The following is a 21,474-nucleotide window of genomic DNA, read 5'->3' as shown; positions in this document are numbered from 1 at the left end:
TACCCATCCAGGTAATACATACTAAGTTAGGTGTCTCGGACATGACTGAATCATGGATGATGATAACATTATTAGCCTCTGACCTTGCATTAAACAGGATAACCTGAAAAGCTCTCTTGACCTCCCTTACCTCACTCCTAAAAAATGGATAGTTGACATCTATCCTCTGCCTAACAACCCACTATTTCCTAAGCCAATCTCCACAGACTTCTCACCTCTGTGGGGAAGAATAGTTAACATCTTCATACCTTTAATGCCCTGAGACCAAGTGATGGAGGATAGATTGGTAGTAGAGAAGAAAGAAGTCCCAACCATATGACTACTCTACTCTTTGTCAAAACAGGGCTTTATTACCATCACATTAGCAAGTACAAATGGAATTTCTTATAAAAGGAATAGTTTAAAGATTACTGCTCCTACCCATTATTCTATAGTCAATAAGGGAATACTGCATAGCACTACACTCTTTGCATATTCCTAAGCATTGCTGTGTGTGCCAGCAGCAGTTTCATGTGGAGAAGCAAGGATAAGGAAAAAACATATAGAAGTAACACAAGTCTTTATAACTTCGTTAAATAACCAATGACAGAACTCGGACAGATCCCATTGGAGTCCTACACTGGGTCAGTGCTCCTTACAAACCTAGTTTCCATTTATTATATTCACATATTCTGTTTTAAAACCATTAGATAAGTAGAATAATGGATGCTCTTCAAGAGGCTGGTAGAATGTGCCCAAGAAACTACTATATTTTTGTAATATTCTTGGGTTATTATTACAGTGAGTAAAAGATTATCATCAGCTCTTTAGAACCTAAAATAATGCCATTTCCATGCATGCAAAACTGCTGTTATAACCCTATAATTCAAGCTCTCCTCACCAATTTAATAGCTAAAGATTTTCCCATTACCCAATATTTCTCAACTTCTTCTTTTTTTTTTTGGCAAACATTTTAGAAAAGATTGTTGCTGTGCAGCTTCTGCTCAATTTTATTGAAAATCTTCTATTGGATAAAAATCAGTCTAGTTTTTGGGTTAATAAATTATATCCTGAGTGACCATTGTAAAATTTGTTGATGTTTATTCTATGCATGTTGTGTCTGAGGTGTTTATGCAGGATCTCTCTCTTCTTTTTGATCTATTACTAGCCTTTGGAATTTAGCCTTTGATCTATTACTTTGCCTTGATTATAAAAGGCAATTTGACCATCTTCTGCACCTTGGTTTATTGCTTAATTTCCTCTCCACCCATCCCCATGTTCTAATGTTATTAGTCAACTGATTGCTTTCAGTTCCCATTCCAGTTTTGTATATATTATGATAGAGGGCCAAATATTTATTTCTTTCCTCTGGAAACTGACTTGTGATCACAAGCCACATTCCAAGCTAGGCTTCCACCAGGGCTGGATTAAGACATAGACAGACATTATAGACCTATGCTTTCAGCTCCAGTTCCTACTGTCACGTGTGATCAGAATTGCAGCTTTAATTAAAAAATAATTCTCTCTCATGGATGGAGAAAATAAAAAAAGCAAGCTTGAAAACATGACCCAAATATAATTGATGCCTATCTATTTGTGGAGAGTCTGAAGCAATGGCTCCAAGAGGTATGAACTGCCCCATTTCATTTTAACTCTGTAGCCTACAGACACTCCAAGAAGGTCAGGACCACTGAACTCAAATGTGACCATAGAGTGGCTGTGGAGCCATGAGGACCTCCTATGGGTTGTGCTTAGAGTCATGCATTGTCTTAATGTGGCCCTAATTTCAACTATATTTTAAGAGTGCTAAATTACATAGCCCCAACGGCTAAAGAATACTTTCTAATATCTATTTTCTACATATTGTACAATCACTAGCTATTGATTACAAAAAAAAAAATTCAATGGATTATTGTAATTGGCAGTTAGGAATAGAAGCTAATCTGGGAGTTATTGATTCAAAGAGTCACTAGATTGAAAACACACCATACTTGTTAACAAGATTTTAAATCTTCGTAGTCTAGTCACCTCCCCAGCTAAAGGCTATCTCCCAGGTTGAATAAACTGTAGTTAATCTTCTTCTTCATATAGATGATGTAAATGTAGAGCAACAACTATAATTTTACATTTAGATGCTTAAGACAGATAATTGTGTCTGGAGTAGCAGAGTGTATTGCTGTGATGCCTCCTTTGTATTTGTGAATCGGGCATTGAGTTGTTATACATTCTATGGTCTGTTCTGGGTGACCACAGTCGCACACTGGGAGTCTTTAACTTTCCATTTGTGCAGCAAGTATCTGCATCGGCCATGGTTTGTGTGGATACAGTTTAGGGTTGCCCATGAGCTTTGCGGAAAATCGAAGCCAGGGATCTTCTGTGTCAGGTCTTTCATGAAGGTGTTTATTTGTGACTTCTTGTAAATTCCATTTGGCTTTCCAATCTCCATCAGGGTTGTAGTTGCATTGTTAAAGGTTAAATGTGTGGGACCATAAGGGCTTATGCGACTTCAAGTGGTGGTGAGGGATATTGTTAAGGTCCTAGTGGATGGGAAGATGTTCATTTTCCATGATCCTCTGGAATTCCTGAAAAGTTGCAGCATTGGAGTGAATGGATGGGGGAGCAATGTGCGATAGCACTAGCAGCCAAGGTGTTGGGGTCGACTTGAAGGTTCCAGTGATGCACCTGCATTGCAGTGTTTAGTTGGACATCAACAAGTTGAGTATGGCTACTTCTGTCCATATCGGTGCACAGTATTCACTTACGGAATACACAAGGTCATCACTGATGTCTGTAATACTGATGCTGATGCTCCCCACCTTTTGCTTGCCACTTTCTGGACCAGGTTGACCCTTGTCTTTGTCTAGGCAGCTACCTTCTTCAGATGGTTATGGAAGGTTAGCTTCATGCTGAGATAGGTGGGAGTGAGATCACATTGTTGCCACAGAAGGTCACTTTCGGGGTGCACTTAGTGTTCTTGTTATGAAGATGGAATGCATTGACTGTTGTTTTGTAAGGATTTAGCTTGAGCCTCCATTTCCAGAAATCATAGATATTCCTCCATGGTGTTTAGATCCCTGTTCAAGGTGGATTTGACGTCAATGAAGGTGGCTACTTGCATTGCTAGGGCAAGATCATCCACAAATGCAAACTTGCCCGACTTTGTTGGAGGCATGTCACTTGTGTAAACATTGAAAAACTTCGGTGTGAGTACTGAGCCTTGTACACTGTTGAGGAACTGGAAAGAACTGGCTTCATTGCCCAAGTGGACACGTAGCTGCCTATTGCTCAGCATCATCTATAGCAGGCATAGTGTTTTGTGGCAGGGGATGATCATTGTGAGCTTCAGCATTAAGCCTTTAATCCAGACTGTATCATAAACTGATGACAGGTCTACAAAGGCTGTGCCAGTCTTAAATTTCCTCTGGAATCCAGCCTCAATGTACATTACAAGGGACAAACCTTGGTCTCAACAAGTGCGTTTAGGCCAGAAACCCATTTGTTCTTTGGGGATCACCGACTCAACGAGAGGACTGATTCTCTGGAGAATGATACATTCCAGGAGTTTGTAGGTCAGGCACAGGAGCGATATCAACCTATAACTTCCTGGGTCATCAGTCAGCTTGCCCAGTCTGAGTATGGAAATGACTATCACTTCCTGCCAGGCTTTTGGGATGCATCTAAATTCCATGGTTTTGGTGTACAGTTTTGCCAGCCATTGGCTTCCCCTGGGGCCTGGATTATGAAGAAATTCCAGGGGGTTACCATCTCCTCCAGCCACCTTCCCTTTCTTCATTACAGCTAAATCCTCTTTCAATTCATCTGTACTGAAGTGATGGGGTCTTGTGGAGGGATTGGTGTCATTGTCCGATGTAGTGACGATAGATCTCTCACTTGGTGTTTTTGTCGAGTGGTCCTTTTGTGCTCTCCACCAATTTGGAGGCTATAGAAATGAGCCAGACTTTTGAGGTCTGATATTCGATTGGATTAGTGGCTCTGAGACATTGTAGTAAGGCCCAGGTGCAGCAACTAGATTGTGTGAAGTTCAGACCTTCAACTCACTCAATCCACTACTGGCATCTGGCTGAGTCTAGAGACTCTAACAAGGCCTTTACAACCTGTGGGCTGCCCGACTGGTTGTACTGCCAGTCCAGGTCCTGGATCTCTTTTGTCCAGCTGGGAGTGTATATTCTTCCCAGAAGCCCCGGGGGGGGGGGGGATACTCTTCTTGGTGGCAGCAGCAAGGAGGCCAACAAACTGGTGATAACGTTCTTGTGTCACAGGGATTTGGATTACCAATTTTTGGACAGCTTCCCTCTAGCAATCCCAGTCAGTTCTAGCCAGGTTCCACTGTGGGATTTGTTTAGACAGACTCAACAGATTTCCATGCCAACGTGGGTGATAATGGGCCTGCGTTGGCTGTTGGGGAAATTGGGAAGTATTTTGCAGGATGCGTGAAGCATACTCCCGCTTGGATCTTTGAAATTAATGGTGAGGTCCGGGTTGTAATCACATTACCAGTGAGCAGAGTGAAAAGTTGATTGCTGTTTCAGATCGAAGATCAGTTGCAGATCTTCTGTGGACATCTAGTCTGTAAGGTCTTCAACATTGGCTTCATTTACTTCATAGCCCCACTTAGTGTGGTGGCTGTTAAAGTCACCAGCATATAGGGCTGGGATTGGTGCACTTTGGCCATTTTGAATGAGAGGTTTTATACACAGTAATGTGCAGCTCCTCTGTCATGATAGAAGTGGTGTAGGTGGCTTCTTTTTCAATTGGGGGGGAAACATCAAAACATGTAATGGTGTGCCTCACATATATGGCCAGGCCATATTTCAAATGGTAGTGGCTAGTCACGAGGTTGCAACCAGGGATACGGTAGTGGCTAGCCTGTTGATCATTGGAGACATGGGTTTCTTGGAGTGTAAGGATGTCAATATTATGCATCTTCAACATGTTTGCGAGATACTCGTACTTTGCCTGGGAAAATCCTTTGACGTTACGTTGGAGGATCCTTGTTCCAGAACTTATATGGTGTGTTACTTGGCTCTGACGAGGGCCATTATGGTGGCTTGAGTTGTTGCTCTGAAGACCAGGGATCATTAATCAATGTTTGGTCGCTGAGTTGATGGCATTAGTCGTGATTTCTCACATAACATAATGAGCCATGTGAAGGCTGCCATCTTCCATTGCACTGTAGCTAATGGTAATGGTCAATAGGTTCTCTGTGGGAGGAAAGATGCTATCTAGTTGCATGGTGTGTTCATTCCGTCCACCCTTTCTAAATTAGCTCATGGGCATAGACTTTGTTCATTAAACAAAATTTTGCTTCAGAGACTGATAAGACAGAGATTGTCAACAGTTATAAATTACCACGCAGTTCTTTCTATGAAAGCCTATTTCATTCTTAAGGTAAAAGCACTATAGAGAAAATATATTAAAGAGAATAAAAATTTACTGTGACAGACCCAGCCCAGTGGGGTACAGGAGATTGGTAGAGGGCAAATACTGGTCACTGGATGAGTAGTTTTCTGTTCCCTGAGTGACCAGAGCAGGGGCTGCACTAGAGTAATCAGGAACCTGCTAGAACCAGTTAAGGCAGGCAGGCTAATTAGGACACCTGGAGCCAATTAAGAAGAAGCTGCTAGAATCAATTAAGGCAGGCGAATCAGGGCACCTGGGTTTTAAAAGGGAGCTCACTTCAGTTTGTGGTGTGAGTGTGAGGAGCTGGGAGCAAGAGGCGCAAGTTGCTGAGAGTGAGAGGGTGAGGGTGTGCTGCTGGAGGACTGAAGAGCACAAGCGTTATCAGACACCAGGAGGAAGGTCCTGTGGTGAGAATAAGGAAGGTGTTTGGAGGAGGCCATGGGGAAGTAGCCCAAGGAGTTGTAGCTGTTATGCAGCTGTTACAGGAGGCACTATAGACAGATGCAGTCCACAGGGCCCTGGGCTGGAACCTGGAGTAGAGGGTGGGCCCGGGTTCCCCCCAAACCTCCCAATTGACCTGGACTGTGGGTTCTTCCAGAGGGGAAGGTCTCTGGGCTGTTCCCCAACCCACATGGTGAATCTCTGAGGCAAGAAAATCCGCCAATAAGCGCAGGACCCACCAAGATAGAGGAGGAACTTTGTCACAGTACATACATGCTAATAAGCTTATTAGATATCACCCCAACTCTAACATGGGCTCTGGCAGGAGTAGTTCTTTAAAACCCTATCCAAGAGGTTTTCTTTATTATCACAAATTCAGCACAGCCACAGCTCAAAACTAGTATACTCATAATTGTTTACTCCACCCTTTATACGGTTCAGGGATCTTTGATCTGATGTTTCCGGGAGCAGGTAGTTCCCCCCCCCCCCCCCAGGGGATAGCTTCAAAAGCGTGGATTCCAAAGGGGTCAGTTGCATTGGCCTTACCTCCAGATACTTCCTAGGAAAACCACTTCACAGGTACTGTTCCCAAAAGACCTTGAAGTTCCTGATACCTTCCAGAGATTTTATTATTCAGGGCTTGTCTACACTTGAAATGCTACAGTGGCACAGCTGTTCTCATCAGAAGAATTCTTCCAACAACCTAGCGTTGTCTACACTTTGTGGACAGTTTGTGATGAGGTGTCTGCCCCACACCGGCATGTAAGGGGTTAAAAGAGGCCTAGGGAGGCTATGTGGCAAAGCGGCCAAAGGAGAGAGGCCCTGAGGAGTAGCCATTCCAGGCCCAGGAGGCCCATATAAGAAGAGCCACAGGGAAGAGCCAGGTCAGTAGTGCTGGGAGCATAAGGAGAGAAGACCGTATCCTTAGTAGGCTGCAACCCTGTAGCACCTTGGACAGAGCAGTGTATACAGGGACCCAGGGAATGGAGAAGGAGCTCTAGAGAGGCTGCTGGGAATGAGTAGGGTACTATGACTGCGGGGAAGTGGCCCAGGGAAATGCAGTGGTAGTCAAGGCAAAGGAATGCAGTAAGTGACTGAAGTTCAGAGGGTCCCTGAGTTCGGAACCAGAGTAGTGGTTGGGCCCAGGTCCTTCCCACTCGCCACTGGGGAAGTGGCTGGACAGCTGGACTGCCATACTGAATCCTGGAAAGGGGTAGCACAGATGGTGACACAGCCAGAGGACTGTGTCATGAAGAGGATACTGCAGTCCCTGGAGTGATGCAGGTCAGAGAGCTGATATGACAGTGGGTGAGGCACCATTGGGAGAAGGTGTACCAACCTGTGGAGCTATTCCCCAAAATAGCCATTAGGAGGTGCCAATGTGGTGAATGGAGCCCCGTCACAAGGATATTGCAGGAAATTGTCAGTCTGTTACACACACCACCTCCCTAACGGTGACCAGAACTTCAGCAGATTGGACCCATTGTTTACAGCTGCCATTCCCTTATGCATGTGAGAGACTTTATAACCCTATTCAATATCCTTTCACTAACAGCAGCTATTTTAAATTATTTAGGGCCAGATTCTGATACCCTTTCTCATGTTGGTTTCTTACTCCTCAAGCAGTCCTCAATCACAATGTTGTGAGTAAGGGAGGCACAATGTGCCCCTAAGCATTCACTGAACATATTAGTATTTAACATTCTTAACGGTCATAACAGAATACACCACAGATGCATAGCACTTCCATGACATTGGTAAATTTCCATACAATTAAGTGCATCATATATCGAACACTGCATTACGACTTATGGATGCACTGATTCCTGCAGATATTGATCTTATTCTCAGTATGATCTGTTATAATCTGCCCTAGCAACTATGCTAAATCAATGACATTCTGAGCCATAACATATCCAGCACCTAAATTTGCTTGGGTAATACAAAATACTTGAAATTGTAAAATACTCTCTCATTTATAATTAACACCACTTAAAATGTAGCACTTATCTGTGTATGTTAATCTGTAGCAGGATTTTTTGTATTGTGGCAAAGGAAGAGGCGTGATTACATTTTAGAAAATAGCTATTTAAAGAAAATCAAAGGCCAAATTCTGCTTTTGTTACACTGCTGAAACCCCTCCAGACTCAGATGGACTGTACTGCAGTAAAGAATGAATGAATTTGACTCCAGCGCTGAAGTTTCAATTGGTCAATACGCCTTCTCCCCATCCATGCCATTATTGATTTTTAATAACTCTATATAAAATTATACATCATACAGAAAAACAAAAAAGAGATAGCAAAACAACCAAATACAGCCAAGAAATAAAAAAAAAATCCGAACACTTTAAAAAAAAAACCAAAATCTTGTTTTTCAAACCTAAACTGTGCCCAGTATCCTTGGGAGCAGCTAAATCAGCAATGAAGGGAAAAGGAGCTGAGATGGTTCCTCAGCAGTTCTTGACCCAGTTTAGATCAGCCATGGGTTACAGAGTTGATTTAATGCAACTAGCCTTCTTCCAAATGGAAGATGTGAATGCTCTAAACTATTCCCGCCCAAGGTGCTGGAACTATTTGTATAGTGCGAGTGCTGAGAGCCATCAAACCAAACTGTAAACCTTCTATATGATGGAAACCACTTCAAGCCAGGGGGTGCGGCAGCATTCCTAGTTCCAGCACCTCTGTTCCTACCTGTTCCTCCACCCCAGGAATGCCCAGTATACCTCTGACACTGGGGCTTCAGGAGAGGGGATCTGGCGTAGGAACTACTATACCACATAGGGACTCATTGTACACCAGTGGAACCACTCATGGGGGAAGATCTGGCTGTTTTTAAGTCCCTTTGTGGACAGAAGTCTGGGTCAGGGCTGAGGACTGAACCACAAAACCACTGAAAAATTCTTCCTATAGACTTCAATTGGAGCACAGTTAGGCCAGTACTGAGCTCTTTTGAAAATCCCACCCAAAATCATTGACCATAACATTTTATTATTGCCACCTACTGTGGCCAAATATTGAATGTTAAATTACCAACCAGATTTCCATACTACCAGCACTCCCTCTTGTGAAGTAGATTCCATATTAACAAATATGTAAGTGGCTAATAAATTCTTGGCATTGATTACAACAGCATCATTAATGATTTACGAGATCAGAACCAGGTCCTAAGTCTAAACTATAGAGCAATGGGCCTGTAAGCTCATGGGCTTTCTCACCAGCCCAGAAGGAACCAAAGCAATATCTGACTCTGTTTCAGGCCTTTGTGTCAGGACACAATTGACTGGTTAAACAGACAACTCAAGAGTAGCACCAAAACAAAGCAATTCCCTTATACAACACGGCCTTCAGTCTCGGTCCACAAAGGCTTTCCCCTAGCCTCTCAGCACCCAGAAAACTAACACTCCTCTTCCCTTAAATCCACTGCTGTGCCATCTGAGGAGCTGGGAGCCCATAAGCCTTTCTTGGCTGTTTTAGCCAGGACCCGATTCATCACAGTGTTACTCCGTTGTATGAGAGTGTAGCTCCACTGAAAAAAATCAGTGGAATTATATTGGCATAACACTGGAGTTACAGAGGTGAATATGGTGCAAAATGTGTTTTTATTCAAAACTGGTGTTGTCTCAAGAGTCTAGTATTTACAGAGTAGGCCAGATTGCCAAGGAGCTGACAGATCCTATTAGCGAAAATCTTGACTTAAAAGAAATAATAATAAATAATAATAATAGTAAAGCATAATTATTTACTTGACCATTGTTTTAAAAAACCTCCAAATACATGTAAGATTGTATATCTGACTGTTTCCCCATCTCCTTCCATTAGTATGTTGCTAATCTTCAATTGTGAGATTTTCAGAGCAGAAATCATGTGCCTCTGTGTTTGTACAGCAACAAGCACAATGGGGTTTGTCTCCTCAGTAAAGACTCTGGTTACTATCATAGTGTAAATATTTAATGCTACTAAAAATAATGATCTATTTTAAAAAATAAATCTGTCTCAAAACATGTTAATATGAATTACCAAACTATGTATTTAACTAGGAAAAGAATATCTCTTTGAAATGTCTGCATCCTCTCTTAGATGATTAATAAACATTGAATCCTACTCTTGAAAAGGGCAACACATTACCAATTAGCTTGAAAAATCTGCGGTTGTTCATGCATGTGTAAACACAATAGCTGATTTCCCAAAATGCACGGTCACATCCACATGCTAAGTACAGCATATCCAGAAAAAGCTGGCACTGATATGTATTCATATAATCCTAAATAATGTTTTAATGATGTGCTTTTTTGTTATGATGAATAACAAATTCAGTCCATCAAAGATGTCAGTACAATAAATAGGAATATTATTCCATAATACAGTGAAATAGATACCCTGCAAGATACAGTAAAGAAATGGTATTATTATTATTGCACCAGAACATAAAACTGGCCATACTGGGTCAGGCCAATGGTCCATCTAGCACAGTATCCTGTCTCTGACAGTGGCCAGTGCAGATTCTTCTGGCACTTGGAGGTTTAGGGACATCCAGAACACAGAACAGCATCCCTGACCATCTTGGCTAATTGCCCTTGATGCCCCTATTCTCCATGAACATATCTAAAACTTTTTTGAACCCATTTACAGTTTTGGCCTTCGCAACATCCAATGGCAGTGAGTTCCACAGGTTGACTGTGCACTGCATGAAGAAATACTTCCTTTTGTTTTTGTTTTGTAAACTTGCTGCCTAGTGTTATGAGAAGGGGTAAATAACACTTCCTTATTCACTTTTTCCATACCATTCATGATTTTATAGACCTCTATCACATCTCTACCTTTGTTGCCTCTTTTCTAGACTGAACAGTCCCACTCTTTTTAATCTCCACTCATATAGAAGCTGTTCCATATCCCTAATTTTTGTTGCCCTTATTTGTACCCTTTCTAATTCTAATAAATCTTTTTTTGAGGTGTGGTGACAGAACTACACTGGATTTACATAGTGGCATGATGATATTTTCTGTTTTATTATCTATCCCTTTCCTAAAAGGGACAGGAGTACTTGTGGCACCTTAGAGACCAACACATTTATTAGAGCATAAGCTTTCGTGGGCTACAGCCCACTTCTTCGGATGCCTATAGAGTGGAACATATATATATAGTGTTCCACTCTATAGGCATCCGAAGAAGTGGGCTGTAGCCCACGAAAGCTTATGCTCTAATAAATGTGTTGGTCTCTAAGGTGCCACAAGTACTCCTGTTCTTTTTGCGGATACAGACTAACACGGCTGCTACTCTGAAACCTATCCCTTTCCTAATGGTTCCTAACATTCTGTTAGCTTTTTTGACTGCCACTGCACATTGAACAGCTGTTTTCAGAGAATTATCCACAATGACTCCAAGATCTTTCTTGAGTGGAAACAGCTAATTTAGATTCCATTTGTATGTATAATTGGGAATTTTTTTTCCAACGTGCATTACTTTTGTGGAAGCAGGTACTTTGAACTTATCAATACTGAACTTCATATGTCATTTTGTTGCCCAGTCATCCAGTTTTCTGAGATCCCTTCGTAAATCTTTGCAATTAGCTTTACTTTACTATCTTGAGTAATTCTGTATTGTCTGCAAATTTTGCCACCTCATGTATTACCTCCTTTCCCAGATCATTTATGAATACGTTGAACAGCACTGGTCCAGTACGGATCCTTGGGGGATCCTGCTATTTCCCTCTTTCCCCTGTGAAAAGTTATTATTTATTCCTACTCTTTGGTTCCTATTTTTAACCAGTTACTGAATCATGAGAAGATCTTCTCTCTTATTCCATGACTGCTTAGTTTGCTTAAGAGCCTTTGGTGAGGAAAGTCAAACTACACTGTATTGACTAAATCACCCTTGTCCACATACTTGTTGACTCCCTCAAAGAATTCTAATAGACTGGTGAGGCATGATTTCCTTAAAAAACCATGTTGACTCTTCCCCAACATACCATGTTTATGTGTCTGATAATTTTATTCTTTCCTATAGTTTCAACCAATTTGCCTGGTATTGAAATTAGACTTACTAGCCTGTAATTGCCAGGATCGCCTAAAAACAGGCATTATATAAACTACCCACTAATCATCTGGTAGAAAGCTTGGTTTAAGTGATAGGTTACATACCACAATTAGTAGTTCTGCAATTTAATATTTGAATTCTTTCAGAACTCTTGAGTTAATACCATCTGGTCCTGGTGACTTATGTTTAATTTATCAGTTTGTTCCCAAACTGATAACTACTGTTAGCTCAATCTGGGAGATTTCCTCAATTTGTCACTTAAAAAGAATGGCTCAGGTATGAAAATCTCCCACACATCCTCTGCAGTGAAGATTGAAGCAAAGAATGCATTTAGCTTCTCCATAATTGCCTCATTTCCCATCAGTGCTCCTTTAGCATCTCAATCGTTCAGTGGCCCCACTGATTGTATGGCTGGCTCCCTGCTTCTGCTGTACTTGAAAAAAAATTGCTGTGAGTTTTTGTGTCTTTACCTAATTGTTCTTCAAATTCTTTCTTGGCCTGCCTTATTATACGGTACACTTGATTAACCAGAGGTTATGTTCCCTTCCATTTTCCTCACTAGGATTTGATTTCCAATTTTTAAAGGATGCTTCTTTGCCTCTAACCACCTGTTTTACTCCTCTGTTTAGCCTTGGTGGCATTTTTGATCCTCTTACTGATTTTTTAAAATTTGGGGGTGTACATTTAGTTTGAACCTTTATTATGGTGTTTTTAAATAGTCACCATGAAGTTTGCAGTCATTTCACCCTTGTGGCTGTTCCTTTAAATTTCAAATCTAACTAACTTCTCAATTTTTGTGTGGTTCCCCTGTCTGAAATGAAATGCTACTGTGATGGATTTGTTTGACTTTTCCCCCCTTCCCCGACAAGGATGTTAAATTTAATTCCATTGTGATCTCTGTTATCAAGCAGTTCAGCTATATTTACCTCCTGGACCAGGTCCTGTGCTCCACTTAAGGCTAAATCAAGAATTGCCTCTCCCATTGCGGGTTCCAGGACAAGCTGCTCCAGGAAGCAGCCATTTATGGTGTAAAGAAACTTTATCCCTTCCTGAGGTGACACATACCATTCAGTATGAGGATAGCTGAAATTGCGCATTATTATTGTGTTTTCTGCCTTTGCAGTCTCTAATCTCCCTGAGCATTTCACAATCACTGTCACCATCCTGGTCATGTGGTCTGTAGTATATATTTCTATTACATTCTTATTGGTCAAGCATGGAATTTCAATCCATACAGATTCTATGGTACAGTTTGATTCATTTAAGATTTTTACCTTATTTGACGCTATGCTTTCTTTCACATATAGTGTCATTCCTTCACCAGTATGACCTTACTCTGTTATTCCTATATATTTTGTACCCTGGTATTAATGTGTCCCATTGATTATCCTTATCCCACCAAGTTCCTGCAAGGCCAATTATACCAATATCCTCACTCAAGTTCACCCATATTAGTATTTAGACTTCCAGCATTTATATACAAGCACTTGTCCATTTTGTTAATATTGAGTTGCTTGCTTTCATGTGTTATATTTAAATAGGACCCTTTACATTTGACTGTTCCTCCATAGCTCCTACCTGTACTTTACCAACATCTTTTCCATCTTCTTTATTAGGATAAAGAATTCCCCTTTTAATAAATTAATCCCTAAGGGATGTCTCTGCCCAAACAATGTGCTCCTCCACACTTGTTGGCTTTTCCCCACCCCTTCATTTAAAAAATCCTCTATAACCTTTTTAATTTTACAGGCCAGCAATCTGGTTCTCTTTTGGCTTAAGTGGAACCCATACTTCCTGTACAGTCTTCTCCTTTCCCAAGAATCCCCCTGTTCCGAATAAACGAAAACCTTCTCCCCTACATCATCTCATCTGCACATTGAAACCCTGCAGTTCTGCCTGTCTAACTTGCCCTGTGTGTAGAACTGGAATTATTTCAGTGAAGGCTACCATGGAGATCCTGGATTTAAATTTCTTACCTAGCAACCTAAATTTGGCCTCCAGGACTTCTCTCCTACCTTTCCCTAGGTCACATTACCACTGGCTCTTCCTCAGTCCTGCACATGAATCTGTCTAGATGTCTTGTGAGATCCTCAATATTTATCCTCTGAAAGGCAACTTACTATGAGATTCTCTCAGTTATCACAAGCCCAACTATCTATATATTTCTCACAATTGAATCCCCCATTACTTTTACTTGGCTCTTCCTAGCAAATGTGTTTCCCTTCCCTGGAGGGTTATCCTCAGTGTGAGAGGACAACATGACATCATCTAGAGTCCCAACTAGGGATTGTTTCCCTCTGCTCCAGCTTCATGTTTTCCTTCCTCAAGACTTTTATCCTCCTCAACAACACAGAGGCTATCAGACTGGGAGTGGGACCATTCTACTGAGTCCCTGAAAGTCTTGTCTATGTACATTTGTCTCTCTGAGCTACTCCAGTTCAGCCACTCTGGCCTCAAGAGCCCGTACTCATGCTCTGCTGCTTGCACCGTATGCACACATATATTATCTGCCCATGAGGCAGGTAGTGTACATGCTGCATTCAGTGCAAAAAACTGAATAACTCCCACTCTGCTGCTGGACTGCTGCCACCATCATTTTAACTTCTTGCATACTTTGTTTTGTTTTGCTTTTGTTTTTTTGTTTGTTCGTTTTGTTTTTTCGTTTGTTTGTTTGGGGTGTGTGAAATATTGGCTTAAGTTTAGCATATATTTATTAGATGTATCTACCTCTCACACTCCCTTTCTAAACTCTTCTGTTCACTAGCTCCTCTGGTTGCTTAGGAGCTGGGTTTTTAAACCCCTGTTCAAAGTGAGTTAGCTCTGCCCCCTTGTCCAGGGATCCTAAAGACTTTAGGAATGAAAGAATAGCAGGCTAGAGCCTCATCAGTAAGCTCACATTCTAGCCTACCAGACCACTTGGCTCAGAACACAGCCCCCTACAACAGACCACATTACTTATACAGTGCATCACAATTTGCAGGCAAACAAAAAATACCCAACCAAATTCAAAAATATTTACATTGGACTGCCTTACATCCCCCTAGACTTCTCCACACAGTGTTAGATTCCCTTATACTCTGATTCTATTTCACCTATTTATGCCCATTTACCAATGTGTAAGTGATGACAAAGGAATCTAAGATAGCACAACTTAGATGCCAATGAGCTGGAAGAATGAGTACACTAAAACAAGGGATGGTCTTTACACCTTCGTACCCTTTTCTGTTAGTTGTTTTGCACACTACCCTCCTTTCTGCAGGCATCCCAAAATAGGAATTACCTAATTTGGACTTTATCAGTACAATGGTCCAAATTCAGAATGAGTGTGCATGGAGGGCGTTGGGCATTAGGAACAGTGTTACAATATTGAGTATGAGTATAAAGCAGTGTAAAGGGAATCTAAACTGGTTTAGCATGTGTACACCTTCTGTTCCCTAATGTGCAAATTACATGGCTTTAGATTGAATTAAATTTGTATTATGTTCACTCTGAGTTTGGCTCATGAGTCCTATGCAAAGACTCTTACAACTTAACAGTCCAGTCCTGCAAGATATAAAATAACCCCCACTTCAGTTTGTTCAGGGGCCTGATTCAGTTTCCATTGCTGCCAATGGCATATTTTGCAGTTGGGTACAATGAGAACAAGATCGGACCCGAAAATAATGTGAGTTAAGGACAGTGGGATCAAGCTTTAGGTTAGATAAAATGTGGATAACTGAGGGAGGGAGAGATGGGTGGGTTTTTGAGTCAAATGCTACAAAGGAACAAAAAGTTTACCTGAACACTGTGCCTCATTCTCATTCTCCTGGAATAAGCACCTGGAATAATCTGTTCATTTTTTTTCATCCCAAGGTTTCATAACAGAGGATGCAAGAATGACAGAACTTCAGAATAAGTTCTAAGAATCACATATATTATTTGCAGAAAAATTGTGAATACAGAATGCCAAAATCTTGGGCCATCTTCACATGCATTTATGCAGCTGCCCAGGCCTTCTTTCTCTCTCTCCCTCATGATAATATGGCTGCCTCAGTCAGGACTGGAACTCTACTGCCATGACTTTGCTAGTAGTGACTGCCCAAAACATTTGCAATGGGGGTCCTTCAACATAGTGAGGGGTACTCATGTAAGACACTGAGAACTAGCTTATCTTGCATGTGGAAATCCTTATAGGTTTTGAGGGAGAAGGGATCCAATACTGAGGAAAGCATCTATCTCCCCACTGACCCTATTTCCTCTTGCTATTCTTGTGACCCTCCAGTCCCTGCAGTGTCTTTGGAGGACTTTCTGCAGTCAGGGAAAGGAGAGGGAGCAGCATGTCGTCCCTCCTAGATCTATTCCATTTAGTTCCTCTCCACTAGCAGAACTGAAGAGCAACACAAGATTGCAGAACATTCTTTTCCCTATAGATGCACTTTCTTTTTCCTCCCACACTGCATAATGTTCTTTGTTGTGTATGGTTTCATTTAAGCGGAGGCACTAAACTACTTTTGTGTCTTTCCCATTAAGTAGTTTTAAATTACATTTGTCTCGGGCTTTATGTATTTTAATCTTGGGGGGGAAATTATGTGTAATTAGACTGAGTAGAGAACTGAACCACTTTTGTCAACTGCTACTGAAAATTCAAAGGAGAGAGCCAGTTGTCACCATCTTACATAATCTGACCTGTTGATTTTTGAGAAACAGGAGTAAATCCTGCATGGTTTAAAACACTTGAGAGCGTTCTCTTGTTTGCTTTTGAAATTGCACTTTTGCTTATACCGTCCAAAAGGATTTCAGTGTGTTCTGCATCACTACTAAAGCTCCTGACCATGAGCATGAAAATATCAATCCTGAGAGAAGGAGGCTGTATAGTTCATTTACCTTAGAACTCAACGTTCATTCAGAATTTATTTGTTCAAATATTTGAGGAGATGGAATTTAAAAATATATAGAGAGACAAACTCTGCTGTTAATTATAAAGGTGAAATACCTAGTAAAAGCTGTAGAAATTTAACTAATGTAAATGAAAAAAGAATGTGAGCCACCAGCTTTTAAACATTTGTTAATTTACATATGAATCACACCATTTAAGTTTATTGTAAATGAGTCAGATTTTCAAGAATGCTCAGCACTTACAATTGTGAAGAGATTTTTCAGAAGAGCTCAGATCATAAATCTGGTTCAATATTATATAATGTTTGATTCTGCATGTGACGAGTTGGATCACAGAACCCCCCTTGGGAGCTGCCACCCGAAGTGCCAAGACTACTTCTGCCCCTGCTTTCCTGCCCTGTCAGCTTAGGACTTCAGTATAAAGCTTATATAGGGTAAACTCATAAATTGTTCGCCCTCTATAACACTAATAGAGAGATATGCACAGCTGTTTGCCGACCCAGGTATTAACACATAATCTGAGTTAATTAATAAGTAAAAAGTTATTTTATTAAATACAGAAAGTAGGATTTAAGTGGTTCCAAGTAGTAACAGACAGAACAAAGTAAGTCACCAAGCAAAATAAAATAAAACACGCAAATCTATGTCTAATCAAACTGAATACAGATAATCTCACCAGTAAACTTCCTTTTACAGACTAATCTCCTTTTAGTCTGGGTCCAGCAATCACTTGCATCCCTTGCAGTCACTGTCCTTTTTTCCAGTTTCTTTTAGGTACCTTAAGGGTGGAGCAGTGGCGTAGCTAGGGGGGAGCAGGGGGAGCGGCTGCTCCCCTTGAGCACATTCCCCAAAAGTGGCTCCTTTTTAACTCACTCACATCTGTATAACTCTGACTTCACTGGGGTTACTCTAGATTTAAGCCAATATGACTGAGTAAGAGTCAAGCCCTTATACCTTTACCTGTTTCTTCCATAATATTTAGCCAATTTACTTAACTGAATTTACTATTTGTATAAAGTGCAAATCTGGAACGAAACAAGTGATAGTTGTCGGCTAGATAGAAATCAGTGTAGCAGAATAAATGCTACTTTTATTTGTGTACCTTCCTAATGAATTGACTTCATCTGGAATGGTTGAAATTTATGACGAATGGGTGTACTGGAAAAGCCAAAAAACCCATGCCCTACTCCCTGCCTCTTATGTTACACTTCTTTTGTTGGCTTCTCCCATTTCATCTGTCAGAACTTATGCAACATGATAGGCTTATACTGATAAACTATGCTACTGTATTGTAGACCCTTGCTATAGCAACAGAAGGGGGTTTTCCCATTGTTGTAGCAAATCCACCCCCTCGAGAGGAAGTAGTTAGGTCAACAAAAGAATTCTCCTGTCAACATAGCAGTGTCTATACCTGGGCTTCAGTCACCTTAACTATGTCTGAATTTTTCACACAACTGAGCAACATAGCTAGGTTGATCTAAGTTTTAGTTGTAGCCTAGGCCTTGGGTTCTAGATAAACATAGGATATCAAATGCTTGTTCATTATGTCGATGATAATAAATCTGAGTTTCAGAATGGATTTGAAGGTGACATTTTATGCAAATCTATTACTAGAATAAATACAATTATTGTTTCCCTGACGTTGTTTTAAAACAATGTGAGTTTGAATATTTTTCAAAGTATTTTCTGAATATATATACCCCTGCAGTGCTCTCCTTAACTCACGTTTTACAGTATCTCTCTAAATTTAAGATTAATTTGAGATATGCTCTCTTTCTGGTTGATGCATTCTCACATAAGGGGACAAGCAATACATGCCAGTCTGATACCCTAACTCACAATGACCCATGAGATGTTCTATTGACCCCTGCAGGTTTTCTCATAAGATTGTCAGTATCAGGCACGGTAGGAATTTTCACTAATAAACATAGAGAACATATAATCAATTTAAGACTCTATTTTTTAAATGTAATATTAATAAATACATTAATATTAACATTTGTGAAAATTTAACCCATTCAGTATATTTATTTGTTTGGTTACAATGCACACTGTATTTGGCCGGTGATCAAATGAATATCTGTCTATTTGCCTGAGATGGCTGCACAGCTTCTCTGTCCATCATCCCAGCTACCATGGATATAAATGGTAGGAGTGCTACCACTTGGTGATAATCCTTCCTTTTTCTGTTCTGACAGAATAAACAAATATCAAAGCTGTAATAAGTATTCAACATTCCAAGAAAAAAGATTCCTAAACATTCATAATCTAATACACAACTGCATTTATTCTAACAAAACTCCATCCCCCCTTGCTGATTTAAATTTTCCTTTAAAAGATGGAAAATTTTAAGTTCCCGTTAACTCTTTCTGAATTTAAAAAATAAATCCTTTGAATACTCTACCTTTAGCAAATTCTTGTAACTTCAGTTTTCATACAAATTACTACCTAAAGCATAAAATTAACATGCATAATCTTTATAGGATTACAGCTGTTTTAATTCAGATTTTCCTAATTTACATAACTATCTATCTTAAGTAAAACATAACATTCATTCACCAAAACCAATCCAATTTAAAACCCTGCCCACAGATGTGGGTCCAACATGGATCCATTTGTAGGATTAGGGACCAATTCTGGTTTATATCCATTTGGGGGCAGAACACTTGGTTTCTCCCAGTGTAATGAAATGTCCCATCTTCTTCTGCCTGTAAATCCTCTGCATGGAACACAGAGCAAAAAGAAAGTACTCCATTTGCAAACTTCTGCTCCTCTCCTGAGCTTGGATTTAGGGACCATGCATAATGTTAAAATATTCCTAATTGGATTCTTTTAAGAGTGAAACCCTTGCAAACATTCTATACATAAAGGCCTTGATCCTGCAACTTGTTATGTGTGGGCAGACACTCGGTGCTTGCAAGGGACCCCATTGACTTCAATGGGCTCTGCAAAGGCACAGGGATCCACTCACACAAAAGGTATAATGCAAAGATCACAGAGGTCAATGGAAAGATTTCCATTGACTTCATTGGGCTTTGAATCAGATTCATAGTCACATGCAGGTTCAGAACCTTAATTTGGAAAATAATTGTTCATCTCTTAGATCAGGGATGGGCAATCTTTGGCATGCGACCCATTAGGGAAATCCGCTGGCGGACCGGGACGGTTTGTTTACTTGCAGTGTCTGCAGTTTCAGCTGATTGCAGCTCCCACTGGCTGCAGTTCACCGTTTCAGGCCAATGGGGGCTTCAGGAAGCAACGTGGGCTGAGGGACGTGCTGGCTGCCACTTCCTGCAGCCCCCATTGGCCTGTAACAGAGAACTGTGGCCAGTGGGAGCTGCAATCGGCCGAACCTGCGAACACTGCAGGTAAACAAACTGTCCCAGCCCGCCAGCAGATTTCCCTGACAGGCCGTGTGCCAAAGGTTGTCGATCCCTGTTTTAGATGCTGGAAATCTGTTTCCTTTCTACATCTTTTTCCTTTGTTGCATTACAACTCTAGCTTCTGACTGTGGTATTGAAGTTGCTCACAAGTAAAGGGTGATGGTATTTTTGTTTATTTTCTATAACATGCATTGAAGCATATGGTTTGGAAGATAATCTATGAAAACTGGCAAATATTTTGAACATAAACCCAAAGTTTAGCTTATCTATTTTGCTTTTACCTATTTTGGAAATTTAATGTAGAGTTTAAAGAAATGATAATATGTTTGGAAGTCCTGTTCATTTCCAATATTATTTTATTGTTCCTGATTTTCAAACATAATTTTATAGCATGCCTGGCTTGCATGAGTGCAGTCCCCAGTGCAAGCATCAGATGTCAGGGTGTATAGGTAAATCACCTCCAAAATTGAACCTTGAAATTCTTTTGAAACATATGTTTCTATATATTAGAAATTTTAAAATAATCATCGCTTCTAAGACATCCTAACCACACTGTCTTATTAGTTGTTTTTCCGGAGTGTTGGGAATGAAAGTCTGCAAGACTTAGCTATTCTATTTTGAGTCTTTCAAACTCATTAAGTCTGTTTAACTTAATCCAGAATGAGACCTATTCTAAGTCATTTGTATCGAGCTATTGTTAATTTTAAATGTCATTCTTTTAAAAAAAAAAAAAAAACATTACGAATTTAGATATTATCATTGGGTTTTATTAATTCTTCTTCCATATACTATACAAAGGTCTCCACATGCTGCTTACTTATATATGTGCTAATTTAAATTTTAGACAACTGATGGCATAGCAACCATTTTATTTTTCTGCAGATATGCATATGTACGTTAGAAGAAATATTAGTAAGGTCAAAAGATCTATTGACTTGAGCATGAGACAGAATCAGGAACCCATGGTCCAAGCGCTATCACAGATTTGTTATGTGACGTGGCAAGTTACTTAGACCCCAATCCTGCAAAGAAAACCACAAGGCTGTCTCCTGGGTGAAATCAGTGAGGTTCCACATAGGCACAGAAATATGTTTGCATATTTCTCTTTGCAGACTTGAGGCCTGAAACTTACATTTTGAAAAGTGTCAACTTATTTGGGCGCTTTAGCTTCTGGCAGTCCAATTGTGCACATGCAGAGCTTGATTTTCAGGAATATTGAGAACATGTTGCAACTGATAATTTCAGCAGATGTTAGTTGATATCTATACCCCATTTTGAAGCTGCAAAGTGCTAGCTATTATTATATTTATCTTAACACTTTTTCTCAGAAGGTGATCCCT

Source organism: Chrysemys picta, chromosome 1 (genome assembly GCF_011386835.1).
Source record: "Chrysemys picta bellii isolate R12L10 chromosome 1, ASM1138683v2, whole genome shotgun sequence".
Classification (NCBI taxonomy): domain Eukaryota; kingdom Metazoa; phylum Chordata; order Testudines; family Emydidae; genus Chrysemys; species Chrysemys picta.
This window is presented reverse-complemented; position numbering follows the sequence as displayed.